Source organism: Pholcus phalangioides, unplaced genomic scaffold (genome assembly GCF_987345545.1).
Source record: "Pholcus phalangioides strain wild (caught in Gottingen) unplaced genomic scaffold, Ppha-v1.0 ptg000016l_1, whole genome shotgun sequence".
Classification (NCBI taxonomy): Eukaryota; Metazoa; Arthropoda; class Arachnida; order Araneae; family Pholcidae; genus Pholcus; species Pholcus phalangioides.
The window spans coordinates 15,314,645-15,335,241 of record NW_028301609.1 but is presented as its reverse complement, the minus strand read 5'-3'; the positions used below and the strand labels follow the sequence as shown (position 1 = coordinate 15,335,241).

At 36.8% G+C, this 20,597-nt stretch overlaps 2 protein-coding genes across 2 annotated transcripts in view; one reads left to right on the top strand and one right to left on the bottom strand.

Moving 5' to 3' along the window:
* LOC149075130 (uncharacterized) overlaps nt 1-20,597 on the top strand; it is a 149,361-nt gene that overhangs the window by 14,529 nt on the left and 114,235 nt on the right. The gene's annotated exons all lie outside the window — the stretch shown is intronic.
* The window catches only part of Pi3K92E (phosphatidylinositol 3-kinase 92E), a 101,487-nt gene that overhangs the window by 80,536 nt on the left and 354 nt on the right, over nt 1-20,597 (bottom strand). The gene's annotated exons all lie outside the window — the stretch shown is intronic.

The window sequence follows — 20,597 nt, the reverse complement described above, 5'->3', positions numbered from 1 at the left end:
AGTGTTTCATATTTGCTTCATTTGATGTGTGGAAATGGAATTGCTTAGTAAATTTGCAGTCTGTGGCGTAGTAATGAGGAGAACCGATTTTACCACGTATACATTGTTGGTTGTCAGAAATTCTGAATCTATGAAAATTTGTGGGGGAATGGCCCATGTTCCATGAGGAATAAAACCTGTTCCCTGGACCATTCACGGGTTTCGGTGTTGACTTTAGGTTGGATCTGAAAGATCTTTCTTTCTAGACTATCCTATATGTCACGATGACATAAAATGATGGCAGCACTAAAAAATTCACACACAACACTATATACGGACTCAGACTGTTAAGCACTCACTCACACTTCTGGCGCAACTAAATCGGTAGTAAATTGCCCATGGTGATAGACGTTGTGCTCAGTTGAAAGCACAACTTTTTTTCAACCTTGGAAACTTATAAATCCAAGTGAATTATATCTCCTTCCATCCCATGACCGTCAAATTTCGTAAGAGCGCGAGACGGTCTTTTTGCCTGCAGTAGATTTTTTTTAGTTTTTATGCCAAAAAACTACTCCATTGATAATAAAATAGTAGTTTAGGATTTTTTGAAAGAAATAAAAATTAAATTTATTTTAGAGCAATTTTTTATTAGATTACAATTGTTACAACTATTCAAGTTTGTCGTATGAATGAGGCAGAAAAAAGTTCAATTTTGATAACAGCACTCTAAGATTTTAAAGGTTCGGTGATTGACTATTAAATTCCAGTAGCGGGGATGCATTAAAATAAAAATTGGGAATATCTGTCACACAGCTCTCTTAGAGCTATCTTAACGCGGCCCAAGAGCTTCAAGTGCATACGTAGCTCTATTGATAATGAGATTTGTTACAATGATTTTCGAGAGCAACAGTGTAAACAGGTAGGTGGACACTTCATTCTAAGTAGGGGCCCAGTACCTCTTTTTGCCAGAAGGGCCTATGATACTGTGAAGACGGTGGTCGTGCACCCCCCCCCCACGTCCTACAGCAGGGCCTCCTAAGCAGGACAACTTTTGGCGGGCCACTCTGTAATAAGTTCACGATGTAAAAAAACACTCTCACAAAATTAGATTCAATTCATCTTTGTCTCCCTGATTGGAAGTCTGTCAAGATCCATTATGTGGGAGCACATGCTCTGTCGAATGGCGAGAAAACCACCTATAGTTGGGCATCGAACTTGTCGTATACATTGTGTAAAGAGTTTCTGATTTCTATGAAAATTTACTAAGTATTTTTTATTCTTAGAAGTGACTCCTTAGGCGGAGTGTGGAGATTCATTATTAGTAGTTAAATAACATAAGAAATATCATTGAAGAAACAATCGGAATTGTAAAAAAAGAGACCCGGTAAGCGGATAGATGCGTTATCTGGGTGACCCGCTAACGAGGTTTGACTGTACATCGCAATGTGTTTCAGCCTTAAGATTTTAGACGGGTGAGGTAAAATCGTTTGGAGTGTGTCATTCCTAACTGAGAACGTTTTCGTCCCAGAAGATAACACCGGCTATTTCGAGGGATGTGTTAGATGTGCTTTATAATTGAAGAGAAGGTCGATCGTAAATCTTGGACGGAAAAAATAAAATAAAGCATTAAAGTATCTCTCTCTTATAGAAGTAAGCGTGTGTGAGATGGCGGATCTCGCTCTTAAAAGACTTTTCCCTCCCAATGCGTCTCGTTTATGTCCGATTTTAATGGTTTGAGGAACCTCTTGAACAGTCTATTTTTCTCTCCCCCTAAAAAAGATTTCCTGGAGTTATGGGATCAATCGTATTATCGCAGTTCACAGTTTTAAAAACCTTCGATGTAGTAGTCTTTGGTATTTCGTAAAACGCATGTAGCGAGGAGTCTACTGATTAAAATTTATCTGCAGCTGTTATGGAGTGAAATGCCACGAAGTGACTCCCTTGAGTTAGGCCGAAGATGTATGAAGTGTATGGGGACGGTAGAGTACTTTCCGAACCCAGGTGACTGAAAAAAAAACTCTTGATCACCCAAATAATCTTTCGTTGCTATTTTGTGAGAATAGTGCATAGATACTCTTGTATAGGCCCCAAGGCCACAACAATATTGTATAAATAAAAAAATAAATGTCCCAATCACCAAACCTTTTGAAGTCAGTCCTTGGTGACACTGTCGTACTAGAAAGACAACAGTTCTAAACATTTGAGAATGTTTGAGAACTGAGAATAGTTCTTAACCAGTTGGAACTGTTTGGCCAACCGGACTAGTTGATTTCTTTTGGTGAACGGAAGGCCCGGCCAATACGCACGACTAATCGAAAATAAATAGGTAAGAATGAAACTGGGCGAATCACACACACACGGCCTGATTTGACTCGTTTTTTTGAGCAAAAAAAAAATTCAAGTAAAGTCGGTCTCCGGACTCCTGGACTTCAGTGAATTTCCCTCTTGTCGGGTTTCTACGCAGGGCCATTTCAACATCAATGTGCTCCTGTGATGTTCTTGGGCTTCCCCCCCCCCCCGTAATAAGCTGGAAGTATGGCTTACACAAAGACACACACTTACTCTCATAAACTACAAAAACTATGGTATGAGATATCGTTGTGTGTGTGTATACAGGGTGATTATAAAAAAACTATCTCGACATATGGGCACCTAACTATCATACCATTCACAGAAACTGAATGAAATTTTGGCATAAGGTATTTTGAGGTATGCGCTCAAGAATGATATGGAAAACAACAGTGTCACTGTAACAGTTACGGTTACAGTGAGAAAATTTCGAAAATATCAAATGGCAACACCAAGTTTTTTGTATTGGAATGTGATCTCCATTGTGAAAAACCCTAAATAGCGTTCGAACGGCAACTGTAGCATGAAAATCACCGGCGGTAGATAGGCTAAAAGTGAGGACAACCAATAAGGACAGGGAAGCAGCATAAAATAAAGCATTTTATCGTGTTTCACAAATTTTCCACATGACCTTGTGGAGGACTAATCAGGCTGGTATCTCAGCCGAAGAAACGGTGTGACGAATGAAACGAACATTAATGCTCTGGTGCACGGCAAAGTCCTTTTTACTTTTTCCTTGCCTAGCTCCGGGGATTTTCGTGCAACAGGTGCCATTCCAACGCTATTTAGGGTTTTTCACAATGGAGATCACATTCCAATACAAAAAACTTGGTGTTGCCATTTGATATTTTCGAAATCTTCTCACTGTAACCGTAACTGTTAGAGTGACACTGTTGTTTTCCATATCATTCTTGAGCGCATACCTCAAAATACCTTATGCCAAAATTTCATTCAGTTTCTGTGAATGGTATGATAGTTAGGGCCCTTATGTCGGGATAGTTTTTTTATAATCACCCCGTAGATATATATATATATTCCTATGGATATAAAAAATCGGGGCCCATGAGGTTCGCATTGAGATGGCCCTGGTTTTATGAGTGGGATTTCAAATTAGTCATAATTTTTTCACTATATTTATTTTTAAAGCTTTATCTTTTCAAATTTGAATTTTTTTCAGGGCTGTCTGTGGGCCCCCTTAGCTACTTATCTCATGGCTCTCCTTCCATTTCATTTTCACCTGTGACCCCATTTAGAATATCACAGGACCGTAGAGGTGGGAGGGGGGGGGGGAAGGGCATATGGATCCAGGTTGCGGAACACACACACACACTGCTCTAGAACACTAAATTTTTTCAGCTCAACTGCTCTTTATTCGAAAACATTGGGACTGCACTACGTGAAACTATTCGGTCACAATAAATTTTCTCCTGTCGTTCCTACGCAACTGTATGGAGTGCGAAGGAAAAATTCATTCGTTCTGAGCAGGGTCGAATTTATGTTTGATGGAGCCTTAGGGAATTGAATCAATGGGGCCCGTTATACGCATGACCAACTCTAGCTGTTCTTTGTCTACGACAAATTGTCGCTGTCTTTTGTATTATTATATGAACTATGGTAATTTATGGACCTAATACATATCTAAAGCCATTCGCAGATCATAGAGAAATTTCTCCGAAAAATAACAGTTTGAGATTTTTGAGGTGCTCTGCAGACCTCGGGGCACTACCCTGCAGCCTGTCTCGCCCAGCGTTATCTGAAAATATAATTTTGAAGAGTAATTTCCGTCAACAAAATTTGGAGAAGTGAAATTGAATTTTGATTGGATTGGATTTTGAATTTTTTGGCGCAAGGACCATCTAGGTCAAGCTGCGCCAGAATTGAATTTTGATGCCTGAATCACGCATGTAGTTGTATATTGGCGAACACTGGTCTAGCCTATCGGGAAATCCGGCACTGACTCTGAGGCAGGGTAGATAGATAACCTGGGGGTTTATAGCTGAGTCCAGCTGTTGCATGGAGTCCATGGCAGAGTATTGCCATTTGTTGAAAATTAACATTCGTGCATACAGAACTCCGGGAGTATCGGTCAGGAATTCCTATTGAGACGTACAGAGATGTACAGTTCATTTATCCATATTCGCATTCATTCGTTCTAGATGTAACTTGAGTTCATAAAAAGTCTTTTTTTGACAAACTCAGGAAAAGAACAGAAATTTTTTAGAACCCCTCAAGCCTGCAGAAGATTTATATGAATCCCATCTCGTAGGTCGGAGGAGATTTAAAATGGGATCGTGGTTTTCGCAGATGTTTAGTAAAAAAGTTATAACTTTCAAACTAATGTTTGAATTAACTTGAAATTTTTTATGTTTATAAAATAAGGTCTTGTCTATAATATTATATAGTATCACTTGTATTACTTAAAATTGTATATGACATTTTCTTTGGTAAAATTCTTTTTTCACTTCTACGTCTGCCAATAATCGGATATATAACAAAGCCTCCTGGCTGCAATAAAGAACTACTAACTCAATAATGCAGGGCATTTTAGCTCAACGGGGCATAAACACGCTCTTTACAATAATAATAATGCAGGTAGTTTTAGCTCATTTTTACAATTTAGCTTTTTACAATAATATCTCAAATACCTACGTGGTAAGCAGCAAAGGTTCATCACTCACAATAAAATATAATGAATGAAAATAATATAATAGTGTTATGATTGTACAAAGCCACATTATTCCTCTTTCGAATGATACCAAACATGCAGAGATCGTGAAATAGTATAATAGATCAGAAAATTAAGATATGAGTTGGACGCCAATGCGTACCGAGTTCGTGTGACGGCGGCATACGATTATTTTATCGTGCGCACTGAGTACGTAGGACGGCACTGAGGAGTTAAGAAATATCAACTTTTTTCTTAAGTTCAGAATCCTCGGAGTTTTTTTCCTCCTTTTGCGAGTGATTTTTTTTTTTAACTTTTTTTCATTTCGCTCTTTTAAGTCACGTTCTGTTCAAATATACAAGAGAGAAAGCGGGAAAAATAGTGAATCGGGAAACTTTTTCCGGGAATTTAAAGATTCTTATTTTTCTAGTGAAAAGAATAATTTTTTTTCTTTTCACGGGAGGTCATTTCAGCATTGGTTTTGCTTCTTTCGTGCCATCACGTCCGTTCTAGATGAAACTCATTCCTCACTTCCTGGGTATCGAATTTCTCTGCAAGGTCTTCAACAGCGTTCGCACATTCTGAGCAATACAAATTCTTTCATACACACGAAAAAAAAACTATTCGAATTTCTCCATTTTTTTTTTAAGTTTTGCACATATATAACGTCTTCCGAATCTCTTTGATCGTCGCATATTCGGATAATACTTCGCTCGCAGTCCTTCAAGTTGTAATGAGTTTTCGCCAAGGATGTCTTCAAGGTCATCTTTTTTTTTTGTGGAGAGCGCATCCACTCGCTAATCGACGGATAATTAACACGGTCATCTTAAGAACAAAAATAAAATGTATGACAAATTCAACATTATGACCTCTGAAAAATTATTTGATCTCGATCCGAAAATCCCTGATCCCATTTCCAACTGCAATCGCTTCTTTTTGACATTCGGTTTTGGATTTCTTTTGATTTTCCTAAAGAGAAATGAATGTTTAAAACGGTTTTCATGCTCATTTGAGGCATGTGTTACATTCCTTTTTGATAAAAATTTGACCATTTGCAATAAGATGGCAGAAGAAGCTTTTTATACTCGAAAGGAAACATGTATATGTTACTTCTTGATGTATACTATATAACCATAACACACTGTGTTCACTTTGGAGTTTAGACATTTTTTCTCGAATTTCTAGAAAAGTGCCGAGCGAATCGTTCTGGAAATGACGTTTCGTCATCTATAATTGTATTCACAATTTTCTGTGAATATTTAGTCACGCATGCATTTAGGGGACCAACAAAAAATTAAATTCGAGAAAAATGTTTTTAATCAATCCTGCATCAGAAAAAGCTGCGAATGGTTTTCAACTTTTACAAAATATTTTTCCCGCTATTTGTGATGTTTGTGTGCATTTTCGTGAAAACTGCACGTACTTTTATGCATATATGAACGTTTCTTCTGAAAATTCTAATTTTCATTGCGCGTGTTTCGCTCATAACAAGTGTAGTTTTCGACTAAATTTTAGGGAACTTTAACAACACACATAAATTACACATTATACTGAAATTCGAAATTGAACCATCTTATACTTCATGAGATATGAGCATTCAAAGAAAATGATTTTAAGTTCGCATGTGCGATGCGATTTTATTTTCTATAATTTTATTGCCGACTATATACAGCAACTTGTGAAAATTAAAGTTGCAGCGTGAAAATTCAGAAAGATATCGCTGATATTGTGAGCTGTAATTTTTTACATGCGAAAGGAGCGCGATGATAAGTGATTTTCCACAAATTGATATTTCGATTATTTTTTGTCATTTGATTATTTCTTTGTTTTTTTTTTCATTTTGGCATCGTACACGTGTCTTATGCTTAAGTATTTTGTCTTATATGGCATCAGACACGTTCATTCGCTTAATGCTGCGGGCTTATTCTCGAAAGTAATCACGTGATGGAAAATAATCGAAATACCAATTTGTGGGAAATCCCTTACGATCCGCCTACTTTTTCAGCAAGAAACTTAAATTACAGCTCACGATATCACCCCGATATCTTTTGGAATTTTCATTTTATGCAACAAATTTTATTGCCCTATTTGAGTTACTGTTCATGATCCATGGAAGGTCTATATCCCTTTGGGTCAAATCATGTTTATTTTGTAGTTTTCTTTTTGTCTTTCTGTCTTGTATTTTTTGTGATGTTTTGTCTGATAAATAAATAAATAAAAGTTGCTCTGTGTAATTGACAACCAAATAACAAAATAATTAAAATTTTTGCGCATGTGTAATTGATGTAAAATTATTTTAAAAAATGCTTATATCTTATGAGATATCAAATGGTTCAGTTTCAAATTTCAGTATAGTGTGTAATTTTCATGTTAAATTTTCTGCAAGTTTCCTAAAATTTGGTCGAACACTTCACTTGTTATAAACAAAACACGTCCAATGAAAATCAGAATTTTTATGTGAAACATTCATTCACATTACATTCGACAATGAATGATTCGAAGAAATTGTTCTGAGAGGACGGAAAGAGAGAATCTTGTGTTGAGCATTGTCATTCTTCATTTCAGAGATTATGTTTGTATAAAACCTGAAGAGAGCGACAATGATATGTGGTTCTCCGGTGTCATTGTCTCTTTTCTTTCTGAGTATGTTGGCCATTGAGAAAGACACGCTTCATAGATCTACAGATTCCTGAGTGTGTGTGTGTCGCTCTCGACTGAACGAACGAAAGACGTGTCTTATCTGATCACATTCGGTATTTTCGGTACAATGGCGCACAACTCCGAGAGAGTGAAGCAGTCCATCTTCAGAATTTATAATTAGACTGACGGACATTGTTTTCCTATCTTAATCTCGAACTTGAATCTACCTTCCATTTTGTTTCTTGTTGCCCCATCCACGGATCGCACCGGTGGTTTCTGTTCGAGAAGAATCTGCTCGGTGTTGTACGGCATTTACTTTGTTGACCTCGTTTGTTTTATAAGAAGACGAGCCTGTGTCTTTTGTGTGAGTGAAGGTAGTGTCTCGATAATTCATTAGGTTGCTGCCTCTTGCGGACGATTCGGATGACATCATCATTCTTTAACATCTCTCATTGTTTTTTTGAACAAACATTCGTCATGCTCTGTCTGTCTTCGATACCCTATCTTCTATATTATCTACATAAAACAGCCCGAACGCGTTGATGACGCTCCGTTGGAATCCGCCGTGCTCGATCGTCCAGTGTCTGCATCTCTTAGTCATCACACACGGTTCATTTGCATACCTTGTGCATTGATCGTTTTATCTAACTTGTTTGTACAAGATGACGAGCGGTGCATTACAAATTCAAAAATAAAATAAAATAAACTTTCGATCACACGACGAATCGAATTTCGAGCAAATAAATCGACTTTCTTCGAACCTGTCCCTGCATTTGATGTAATTACAAAACCCACCGATGGTTTTCCCTGTCCCTTCAATCAATTTCGTAATTGAATTTTTTTTTTCTGTCCTTCGTATTACGCTCCAGAGAAATTTCGTGTCGATAACTTATTCCAGTTATTTTATTGTCGTTTCCTCATTGAATCTTGCCATGGAATCACGTGACCGAGGAGTAAATTTTCCTTGAATATTTTAATAAATCACTGGTTTTTAACTTTATTTTTTTTACACTTTTCGATATCCTCCACCACAATTCAATTATCATGAAAATGATACAATTTCAATATCGGTTTTCAACACATTTTCTCCTCCCTGGTGTGAATATAATCGAAATAATCAGCTCGAAATTCTTGTTCATTATCCAAATTTGATTCTGCTTCCAATTTTTGCTTAAATATTGAGTTCTTCTCTAAAGGTTGAATTCTGTTCAAGGAAGACAATTAAACCGTGAGTATATGGGAAGAACTTTTCTCTTTTATATTTGGCTTTTAGCCAGCTGCTGGGAGAGAAGCATTCGGGTCAGATATGCAAATTTCTCTGTACATGAAAACAAGACCCCAAGCTCCCGCTGATCTTTATCCTCCTCGCAATCTCGTCGTTTCCTCCGGCTTATTATTTTAGAAGACAATAAAACTTCACGTGCTACTTTCGTTAGAATTTACGCACAATATACTGTAGATATATGCAACCTCTCCTCCATTTACATGGACCCATTTTTTGTTTGGTTCTCAATCTTTCTTACAATAATATCGTCACTGTGATGTTGATGTTCTGATTATACTAATATTCACTATGCAGAATCCGACTGAAAATATTGATACGAAATTGGATGAGGTTTTATCTGCTATTTAGCACTTGAGGAGGAATCCTGTGAAACAAACAAGAATCAGGTTCGAACAACCCACGTTCCAAATAATACAAACATTTCGGATGCGACTGGACCAAAAAATTTGGGAATTCTCTATTGACAAGCGGCTTAGGTTTTCTGAACATTGTTCTCGGGTAGTCAAATAAGCAAATGGAATTTTCGGTTTCATTCTTGAAACTTCCCCTTCGCGTTCTCCTAGTGATCCTTCTGCTTTTCAGGGGCTTAGTTCGTCTAGGACTGGAGTATGTCGTAAGGTTTTGATGGTCATATCTACAGAAGGACATTGACTTAGTCGAGAAGATGCAGAGAAGAGCTACGCGTGCCCTTGTTGACACGGAAAGTCTGAGCTATGAAGAGAGACTTGATTTTCTGAATATGTTCACATTGAAAGAACGCAACGCAGGTGTGTCAGGGAATATGATCGAAGTGTTTAAAATTTCCAATGGGATGAATAAACTGAAACATGAGTTATTCATACATCGTCAATCAACTGCTTCAATACGGGGACACCGGTATCGATTGGTAAGAGACAATTCTAGGTTGTGGTGTCGCAGGGAGTTTTTCTCGGAAAAGTTGTGAATAAATGGAATGGCTTACCCCCCCCCCCCCCCCGAGTCGTGAATTATATCACAATTGACACGTTTAAAAAGAAATATATATTCATATTGGGATGAATCAAGAAGCCGTCCATACATAGATAAGACAAACACAATTTTTTACGGGCAGTACGTTATATTTTATCATAATTATTAGTTTTTTTCCGTGACAATTGCTCTTAGTTTGAGTTGCTGTACTTTAAGGTTCTTTGAAATCATATTTTTTAAGGGCATCTTTTTTTTGCATTCACTTCGTTGGGTAGTTCCTCCGTTGTGACATTTTTTTTTTGTATTTGTATAAATACAGTGCTTTATTGACGCATATTGTTACGTGTTGCAGCAGATCAAACCGGGTGAGGTGCATGTGTGTTTAGTAGTAACAGATCAAAACAATACTTATTTGTACGATCAATGACTAGGAAATACGAACATATGCATGCTATTCCCAAATACAAAAAAGAAAAAACTTTTACACAAATATTTATTTTCTACATGGTTAATGTCATTACGGAAGAATATAAAATTTGGCCCATGACCATGGTATAAAAACGGCATAAATATTATAATGACGTGACATTGATTATAGCCTCATGTACTTTGTTATAGGATCTTGTCGAGTTTCTGAAAACGATCTTGAAGCTTTTATTCTAATTTATTTTCCTTCTTATTTTTTTAAAAAATCCAAATCATGTTCATGCGGGGTTCCTAGTACAAATACAACGCCACAACAGGCAAACTGCCCAACGAAGTGGCTGACTTAAGAACATCATGGATCCCCGAGCCATTTTTGGAGGCCCTACCTACTACTGCTACACCACATATGCACCCCACCCACACCCCCTCCCCCGCGGAACCCCCAACGAATCGGTACATGCGGGAATGTGCGTGTACGTGTAGTGAAACCTGACGTGAAGTTTTATGTTTCTCTGTAATGCTTGTTATGTGTATTGCTGCCATCTGCCACCAGTTTTTCAAACTATGAGTGAAGTGTTATGATTGAATGATTTATCGTTGTAGGACTGTTGCTCTCTGTGGCGAGACTTTTTAACGGGGAGATCGGCTCGCATTTGCACCTTGAAGTTGGGAACCACAGAAAACCAACTTCAGGCGACCACCACTGTGGGGTTCGAACCCGGATCCTCGCATCGCGAGTCCGTCACTATAACCACTCGACCACCACAGTCACCGGAGAAACGACAAATTATCAGGTAAATTCAGTAAAAATTTAAAGTATGTGTTAAAAGTCAGAGAGAAAACTTCTGTGAAGTGAAAAAAAAACTGAAACTTCAAAAACATTTGGAAGGTTTTAACCCCTAAATTCATGATTTTTTCGAGCTGACAGTTTTTTCATAGTTACGGACACGTATAGAAGCCGGAAAAATCATTTAAAAATTTCTATTTCGAATTGTATTGCTTATACAGGGCTTTAACAAGGACGTATAAAGGCTCAAAAATATAAATGCATTGAAGTAATATCACTTTCCAAATATATAACTACCTTCTTTGTGATTGAAAGTATAGTACGAAAAAATTTGGGTTCTGCAAAAGTAAAAAAAAAAAAATGCGATCAAAACATTTTAACAAATGAGCGAAATCCCAGTCCCACATGCTCTGAAAATAAGAAGAGTTGTCGTTGATTGGGACATCTACCAGCAAATTCAAATTATAAAATGGAAAGAATATGACCTTATCTTATGTGCAAAGGTGATTCTTAATTTTTATCTTCAAACTGGCTGCAGTAATGAACGTTTAACGTTTTGCACCCTTTGCACATATGCAAAACTATGTATTTAAGCCAAGGGTGCTCAACCTTTTGGAGAGTGCTGGCCATTTCATTGGTTTGAAAACGTGTTGAGTGACTTGGGATGCTGTCGCAGATAACTTAAATGTCATGGGAATGTGCTGTGGGTCACTTAAACACTCTGGGAATGTGCCGCAGACCATTCAAATCTGTAACAGCGCCTCAGTTCATTTAAGTGATCTGTAAATGCGTCCCAGGTCACTTGAGGTATATGTGCCGTAGGTCACTTACGTTACCTGGAACAGGGTCCACAGGTCCTTTAACTTATTTATAAATGTACCACGGACCCGTTGAATGATCTGGAGGTGTCACGTTCAGTTCATTTTTGCAATATTACGTTTGTGGTCGAGGGCCACATTTAAAACGCGGGTCATTGATTCAGCACACATGTGTGCCTCAAAGTTTATTATTCTTTATTCACCAGTTTAGGACAGGGAAAGTCAGGAAAACGATCAAGTAGGTTTTGCTGGACACACTAAGGTAGTTCATATAAAAATGAAATAAGGAACGTCGAGAGACGAACAAACATTAAATAATGATTGAAAAAAAAAACACTCTCCCTAAACTATTAATGCACGCAATAAATGAAATGCCGAAGTGTTTGCCTGTATACTTCTTAGGAAAAAGTTAGTTTATTAAGCTCTATTCTTGTAGGAGACCCTTGTGGGCTGTACAAAAGAGACTACAAGATGATCCATCCATCTAGCTGATCCCCCCGAGGGTACCAATCAAAAAGCCTCCCATCTCTATCTCGCGCACGAAACACGACCCAAATCCAGTAGAAAATAAATCCAGCAAATAAATTGAACTTAGATAGCAGAAAATAAGAAAAGTAAAAAAGTATAACACTTGTTTTCTCCGCTCGTCATTGTTCTGTCTGTCTGTCTCTCCCTAGGAACAATTTGCATCTATTTATAGAGAAGGCGAACCAAATTGAAGAACAAAGTACACAAACTGTAGAAATCTTCTTCAGAGAGAGAATGACGGTCGAATTCTTTGAATGAGCTTCTTCTTCGGCTCGTTCTAATTTCACGGCCAATCTACTTTTAGAAACGAATAGCGCTTCCCTTACACACAGGACACAATCTCTTTTTCTTAATATTATTACCCCTACGAATCCCTTGTGTGTTGTTGTCGTAGATCCGAACTCGATTCAGAGGTGAATAAACTGAAGATCACACTCAGGATGATTTTTTTCCCTTTCCTTATTTCCATTCACGACGATTGTCTCGTATTCTTTTTTCTATTTTAGATCACCCATAGATCATTATTCTCCATTCTACTGGTAAAATCCGATTCCCATCCACGCAATGGGAAAGGCTTTACAGACATCATTAAATCGGGATTATCCACCAGCGTGTTTTATAACTACTTCCATAATACGTTTGTTAGATGCAGTTTTATATCTTGACGTATTTTTTGCCATATGTATATAAACGGAATATATAAAAATAGTATATGTGCTATTCTTAGACGTTTACTTAAATGTACTTTTGAAATGTCGCCTTTTAAGTGTACAAGTGTATGTTACTGTCCAAGTTCGAAATTTAGCGTCTTTGCGAAGTGGCTAGTGTCTGAAGCCTGGGCAATGCACGAAGGAGTCAGCCATTTCACGAAAATAATAGACTTCAGATTTTGAAGGTGATAAATCCGGTTATAATGCATAATCACCGACCATTTCGGTAAGTTTGATAAATTTCACTGAATTCATTTCTGTCACCGGAGATTATGCATAAAATCCAAGTGTCGTTTGTAAATTTGATAAATGCTTCAGAAATTATCACTTTTACCGGAGATTAAGTGCGAGTATAACACCCAGGCATCGTTGGTAAACATGGTAAATCTCACTACATTCGTTATATTTGCCGGTTATTATGTATAATCGCCGTTTCGTATTGATAAATATGATAAATCGGTCCATAAAACAAAAACGTCCAGACATTAATAGCTATTCGCTTCAATGTTGTCAAAAGCAGAGAAAAAATTTCTATAGTTATACATTATCTGCATTTACTGGATTAGTTAGATTCAGAAAAAAATATTGTCTCATTTGCGGACGATCTTCGAATTTTATTGGTCAATTTCGGCAAAAATTCTCATAACCTAGTTAACGGACCAATTTTCTTTCATTTCTGATTGGAGGTTTTCATCTTATAAATATTTTCCGCATAGAATAAGAACAGAACCATAAATACACATAAAATGCCGACATCCATTTTTTGGGTCAAATCCAAATTGCGTTCCACCATTTTTCTCTTCTTTTTCACTTATTTATTTTTTTGGTGTTATAAAATATTTTTTCCCAATTTTTTTCTCCCGTTTTCTGTAGTTCACGGATCTCCCCTGTATTTTTTTTTATAAAGCTCCGGATCAGTGCGTATCGTTATGAGAAAGAGAAGCCAAAGGAACGAGGAGAAATTGTTTTCGATTTCGCGAAAAGTTGAGTGAAGTTGTTTGCGTGAATTTTTTATGTGTGCGAAAAAGAAATTTTCTTAAAGAAAGAGAAGAACAGAAATTAGTTTTGACAGAATCTGCAAAAAGTTTTTTTTTTGGTTTTGATATTTGCCGACAGGGTTTTGTTCCGAGGAGGATAAAGTCAAATATATACGGTCTGGGATGCTCCAGACGAGAAGCAAAATAAATGAGTTACCTCATCCTTCATAGTTTCTTGTTTGTCTGAGTCTCGATCTGTTTTCTTTTAGACGCAAAATTTTCGAAAAACTATGAGAAAATGGAAGTGAAATTTAAATTCAGAGCAAAATAAAAGTATTCGGATGTGTTCCAGCTTCATTTTCCTGAAAAAATTTAAATCGGAACTTGGCAAATCAAAAAACTATTTAGATGCCAAGCAAATTTCTTAGGAACCATGGTTCTTTGCTCAAGAAAACATCCCTAAATGTTTTTTCTTTTACTTTTCCCATGTTAAAAGAAACAGTGTAATTAAATCAGAAAATTTTGTGCCATCCTGAGTCCAATTTAGCAACCACATTCAGAAATTTTGGGTGCCAGTACCGAGTTTTTTGTCGAAATGGCGACCTGACACTTGGAATTTGTCAAGCCCTGTGATTTCAGTTACGGTTGAACTCGGTTATAACGACATCTTGGCTGTAACGCCAATAATTTCTGTTTCGGACTGATTCCCGTGAAGAATAATGTCAATCAACCTTGCTTATAACGTCGATGAAAAGCAACCACCTTGAACATAATATCAAATTTTTCGTCACTTTTGTTTCCGTTTGAATGTCGTTTTCTCTAGGGATTCATGGTTAGAGCTGATCACATCTAGGGGATGTTCGTCTGTTTTTCTATTTATACCTAACGATGAAAAAAAAGATTTACAGCATTTTTGACGATTCCACTTGCTCATTGACATGAGCATTATGAGAAGTATTTCCTTATTTTGCCTTTTACGATTATCTTTTATAAAAATGCCCCTTTTTTTTTCAACGAAGTTTGTTTCAATTCCCAACCTTATGTAGTATCAGGAATGCATATTATTTGCATAATTTATTAATTGTTATAATGAATATGACTGTACAAATATTCATCTCACATTATTTGTCAAGTTCATTTTCTCCCGTAAAATACATTTTAGCAGACTTGCTGTAGATTTTTTTGCCTAGCCGATGGTTATTTATAATTAATTTTTGTCACTTTCGTCAACATTTGGCAACATGTTTGGCGAGAATCGGTATTAATATTATCAAAATTTTCCGTATTTTTCTCGATAAAATTGCCTAAACATAAAAAAAATATAAACTTTATGCAAAGTATTTGATTGCCGCTGATTATATTTTTCGTTGTCTTGAAAACGTCAACCTCGGTTTTAATGACACCTTAGTTATAACGACAAAAGTTTTTGGAATTTTCAATGTCGTTATAACCGAGACTGCGTGTATTTTGGGATATTCTATTTTTTTCTTTATTCGGTATCGTGATTTTCTAGACGTTTCGGGAAGGGAAAAACAATAATTAAAAATCCTATACGCTTCTGCACATCACAGGAAATACAGTAAAACTTCGAGCTTGTGATCCTTATCCTTGATCAGTATTCCCTATCCTATCCTTGATCAGTATTTCCTATCCTATCCTTGATCAGTATTTCCTATCCTATCCTTGATCAGTATTTCCTATCCTATCCTTGATCAGTATTTCCTATCGTATCCTTGATCAGTATTTCCTATCGTATCCTAACAACACTGCTATATATTCAGAAACGGCAGTAAAAACCTCATGTACCAAACTTTCAGAAGAGAAATGGAACAGCTCAAGTGAAAAAAACGTTTTGAAGCGTTAGAGACTGTTTGAGTTGGACCTGATTTCTGTATGAGCAAGTGAGGATAAGTGCCCAAGGCTCACTAAATTGGGGCACAATGGGGGTCAGCTGAAATTGATTTTCTGCGGTTTCCCAACTTTGAAAAGTTCCCCCATTTGAAAATGTCTCTTCACAGAGTACGGGTAGACCGTCAACATGGCACTTAAGTAACATGAAAATTCGGTCATCTGCCATTTTCACTTCAAAATATGGAAGAAAATTCGTCCCTACAGATGGAGGCACCACTAGAACAAAAAAAAAAAAAAAAACACGCATGACTGTTAACATTAATACATAATTAAGACCACAAACACACGCACGCAACACGTTCCGACATGTAACAATTCGTTAAAAATTCCCAAGCAAAATTACGAGGTGTATGTGTGGTTTCGTAGCAATCTACTTGGCTCTTAGATAAATGCGACAACATTCGAGCATGTTAGTGTACAACTTGCAGAGACCATCTTGCTGCTGTCGGTCTGCGTAAAACTTTTATTTTGAATACTAGCTGGGTGTCGAATCAATTTGACTCGTCTATGTAATTGTACTGCTGAATCAAGAAAAAATACTTCATCGAAAAAAATAATAACTTGGAAAAATGCCAACGCAAAATTTGCCTAAAAAAGAGAAGAAAAATGTGTGTATATATCGTAAATGTTTGATGTTTTTATTCGTGAATTTTTCTCGGAAACCTCATTTATTTGTTTCTTCAAAAAAAAAAGTATTCGCGTAATCAGTTCTTATCGTTCGCAATTTCGTGTGAGTGAGCGATACACATACATGATACTGTATGTACACACTCACTTGTTATTCAGAAAAAAAAGTTGTTTTTCGCTTTTCCTCATCTCCTCCCTCTTTTACATAAAAAACTACTATTATTTTTTTTAACCTTTCCGATTCATCTGAGTTTTTTGTGCGTGTGTTGATGGTGTTCTCGCACCATCGCGTCTGCGAAGCTCTCGTTAAGAGCACCAGCGACCTGGCGCACAGTCTATTTCGAGAGCAAACACTAGATATATATGTGTATATAAATGTCTCTAGCAATGTCTCAATTTTTTTTTTTGCCCTCGAGGGTAGAAGCCATTCCGTGTCTGTGCCTCGGCCCCTGAAAAACTTTTCTTGCCCATGTTATAAAAAGGGCACCGTTCGTTCGAGTCGCGAGAAAGTCAATACCGTTTCGTTCCCTGGAACTCGGCCAACCCTTTTAACTCGACTTTTCTTTTGTACTGTTCTCTATTTATTCATTTCTTACTTCTTTCTTTTGTGTCTTCGGTTGTCTACCAATGCTCTGTCAGTTCCTAAGAACTCTCTCTCTCTGAATCTGTGACGCTTTTTTTTACGGGTTACCTGGCGTTATTTTGCGTCGACGGTCTTGAGAAACAGTACCAGAAATGAGACTGACGGTCACGGTAAGCAGTGTTGCCAACAGTCAAAAAAATTTTCAACTAGATGCTTCATCAGAGAAAACTAGAAACCGGGCTTAAATAACCACAATTAGCCATTTCAGCTATTATTACGGGGACTCTACGTTTTTCCCGGGACAAAATCATTTATTTCGTACTATTCAGCCAACTCATTGTTTCATTGAAAATGCTCATTTTATCAAGTATGTGCTATGAAAGTTCACTTCGAAATATCTCAATTGCGAATTTGCTATTTTACGCAAATTGTGCGCAGAGCCACCCTTAGGGCTGTGTGACAAGTTCGGTCGCACCGGGTCCCGCACATATGGTAGTAAAATTGAAAAAAATTGCATGTGTGTGTATATCAAATATATTTTCAATTCTAGAATTTTTCTATCATTAATTCTGAATTTCCATCAATTCTGAGATTTTTCTCTCTCATTAATTCTGAATTTTCATTTATGAGCGGATATTTTTAAGCATTCCTGTATATTCTATGATAATGCACGAATCTTTGAATGGCGAGTCGCTGAACCCCGCAAAATACATGAAATCGGAGCTATGAAGCCCCGAAATTATTTTCTCACCGGGTCCCGCGTCTCATGACGGCGACCCTGGTTGTGCAGGAATGAAATGCCCTGTAGTTTTATATTATGTTAATATTGATAAAAGAATTGGTAAAATCACATAAAAGGAAATATTCAGCAAGTTGGTCTTCAATATCCAATGACTTCCAGAGCCACTGAAATTCAGTGGAATGTTTTGCGTTGCCTCAGTTGTACGAATTTTTTTCAGGATTGGATGTAGAAAGTTAAATTGCACTTCGTCTGTATTCTGATTTTGTATCAAAAAGATTCAACTGACTGGAAATTCTGACATGCGTACGACCAAATTAGAAAAGATCTTGGCATTACAAGCTATACATTAAAAAAGACATTGGACCCTGTGCATTCGTGTCTCTTAATTTCATTTAATTTTTAATTCATAGAAGGGCCGTAGACAGAAATTTGTTTCCGAGGGGAACCAAAGAAATATAACATTAGACTTAGGAATGACATTCCATAGAATTACAGGGCGATTCAAATTGTTTGTCCATGGAACTATTTCTGCAACCGTTGACTTTAGAAGTATACTTCTACTTATATATACAGAAAGTTGTGAAATGACTAAGCGGTTTCTTAAAATGTAATTCATTTGAGGGGATCGTGTGTAAACTTCTGAAAGAAATGAAGAAATTAAATTTTATTACAGTCAGTCCCCTTGTGGTAAAAAGCACCATTAGAAAGTTGTTGCCCTGTCTCTCCTGAGGTCAAACAAAAATTTCATATTTCAAAATGGAATATTCACTGAAATATTTAGATTCAAAAATTGGAAAAAAAAGTTGGGAAAGAAAAACATAAATGAGGGAAAGAAGCAATGTCTGAAAATTATGCTTTTCTTTCACACATTTTCTGTGATTTTTGAATCCAAATATTTCAGTGAGCACTCAGAACGTATATATATATATATATATATATATTTGTTGTCCTCAGGAGAGACAGGCACAAAGCAGACTTTCTTTAATAAGGTTTTTAGGAAAGGGTGACCAAATAAAAAGTTCTTTGTATATATTTTACGTATGCGCTCCTGAAATAAATTTTAAGAAACCGCATTATCATTTGATAAGTTTTTGTAACTAAAAGTATACTTCTAAAGTCAACGGTTGAGGAGACAGTCCTATGGACAAACAGTTTGGATCACCCTGTGTATGAGCTATTTTCCGCCATTTCGGAGGAGGGGCTGGACATCCCTGGGCTCCCTCTCTCTACGGCCTTGAGTAATAGTTGAATGGAAATTTATCGTAGTTATTTTAATGGAATTTACATAGTCATTTGAAAAAGACCAACATTATTGAAAATACAAAACTAGATAATTACACAAGAAAATTTTTGAAAAAGACTGGAAAAACAACTAGCAGGCAGGTGAGTATTTTTCCCAACGAAATGGCCGGGGAAAAAAACAGATCTAGTTAGAAAAAAACTAAGTTGGCAACACACTTGAATTGCTCCCGACGACAAAAGTTGAGAAATCATTACTTCGTTGGCCCTTTTCCTACTAGAGAAGATTTGACCCTCCTTCTTCTCTAAGAATAAATACTCGTACGGCTTCTTCTCATAAAAGCTAAGCTGTTTGTTTCTCTGAATAGGTGCATCATGTTCTGAATCACCATTACCAAGATTCGTTATTTGCTCGACTAGTCAATTTTCTTTTCTTTCATCATCGGTTATTACGTATTATGTATATGAAACTCACTTTTTTTTCTTTCTGTATACTCTTTCCGTGATTTCAGTGAACAATAGTGATTTATCTTGGTTCCCGATGTATGTCATGGCCGATTTTCGGAACAAACAGCTTATGCTTTATTTGCCGCGATTGTTCCTTCTCTTCGTTGGTGCATCGTCTGAATTTCAGGAAGGAAAAGTGGTTTTATAAAAAATGAATTTGAGGACCAGTTCCAGTTCATACTATGTAGAAGGACATTCGTTATATACGTACTCGCGTTTCTTTAACATATAAGACGGTAATCTTGTGTCACAGAAAGCGTTAACATCGCTCAATACGAATCATCTCTATTCATTAAGCCAGGGAATCAGCCGTGACCCAAAATTCAACGACATGATCAAACAGCCCATCCGTCTGTTTTTAATTTAAAAAATTTTTATTAAATATTTCTGTTTATCAAAATGTTCAGTTTCCGAAGTAAGTGAAACCAGTCCATTGCATCTCAACAGGTGTAGGCCGGCAGGAACTGAACCCAGGAACCCGGATCAGATCAGACAAGGGAGTTCCCAAATTGCTGAAAGCTGTCTCTAATTCCGAAGTTATTTCTTCTATACGTTCAGAAATTTTTTCTCGCTAATTTACGATTATTTTTCACTCATTTTAAAATTTTTTATTAATTCTGGAATATTATATTGTTCCTTCATTTGAAATTCTCTGTCTGAATTTTCATCAATGTTTGTTTAACTTGATCGTAATTCTATATAGATAATTCTCAGCATTCCTGTGTATTCTATAATAATGCCGTGCCTTGTTGGATGCCGAACCCTCCTAAAAAATACTTTACATAAAATCATTTCTCAAGAGGGCCCCAAAAAATGTCTGGGTGTTCTGACCAGGACACCGAAATCGCTAGGACGACTCTGAAATCAGTGATGCAA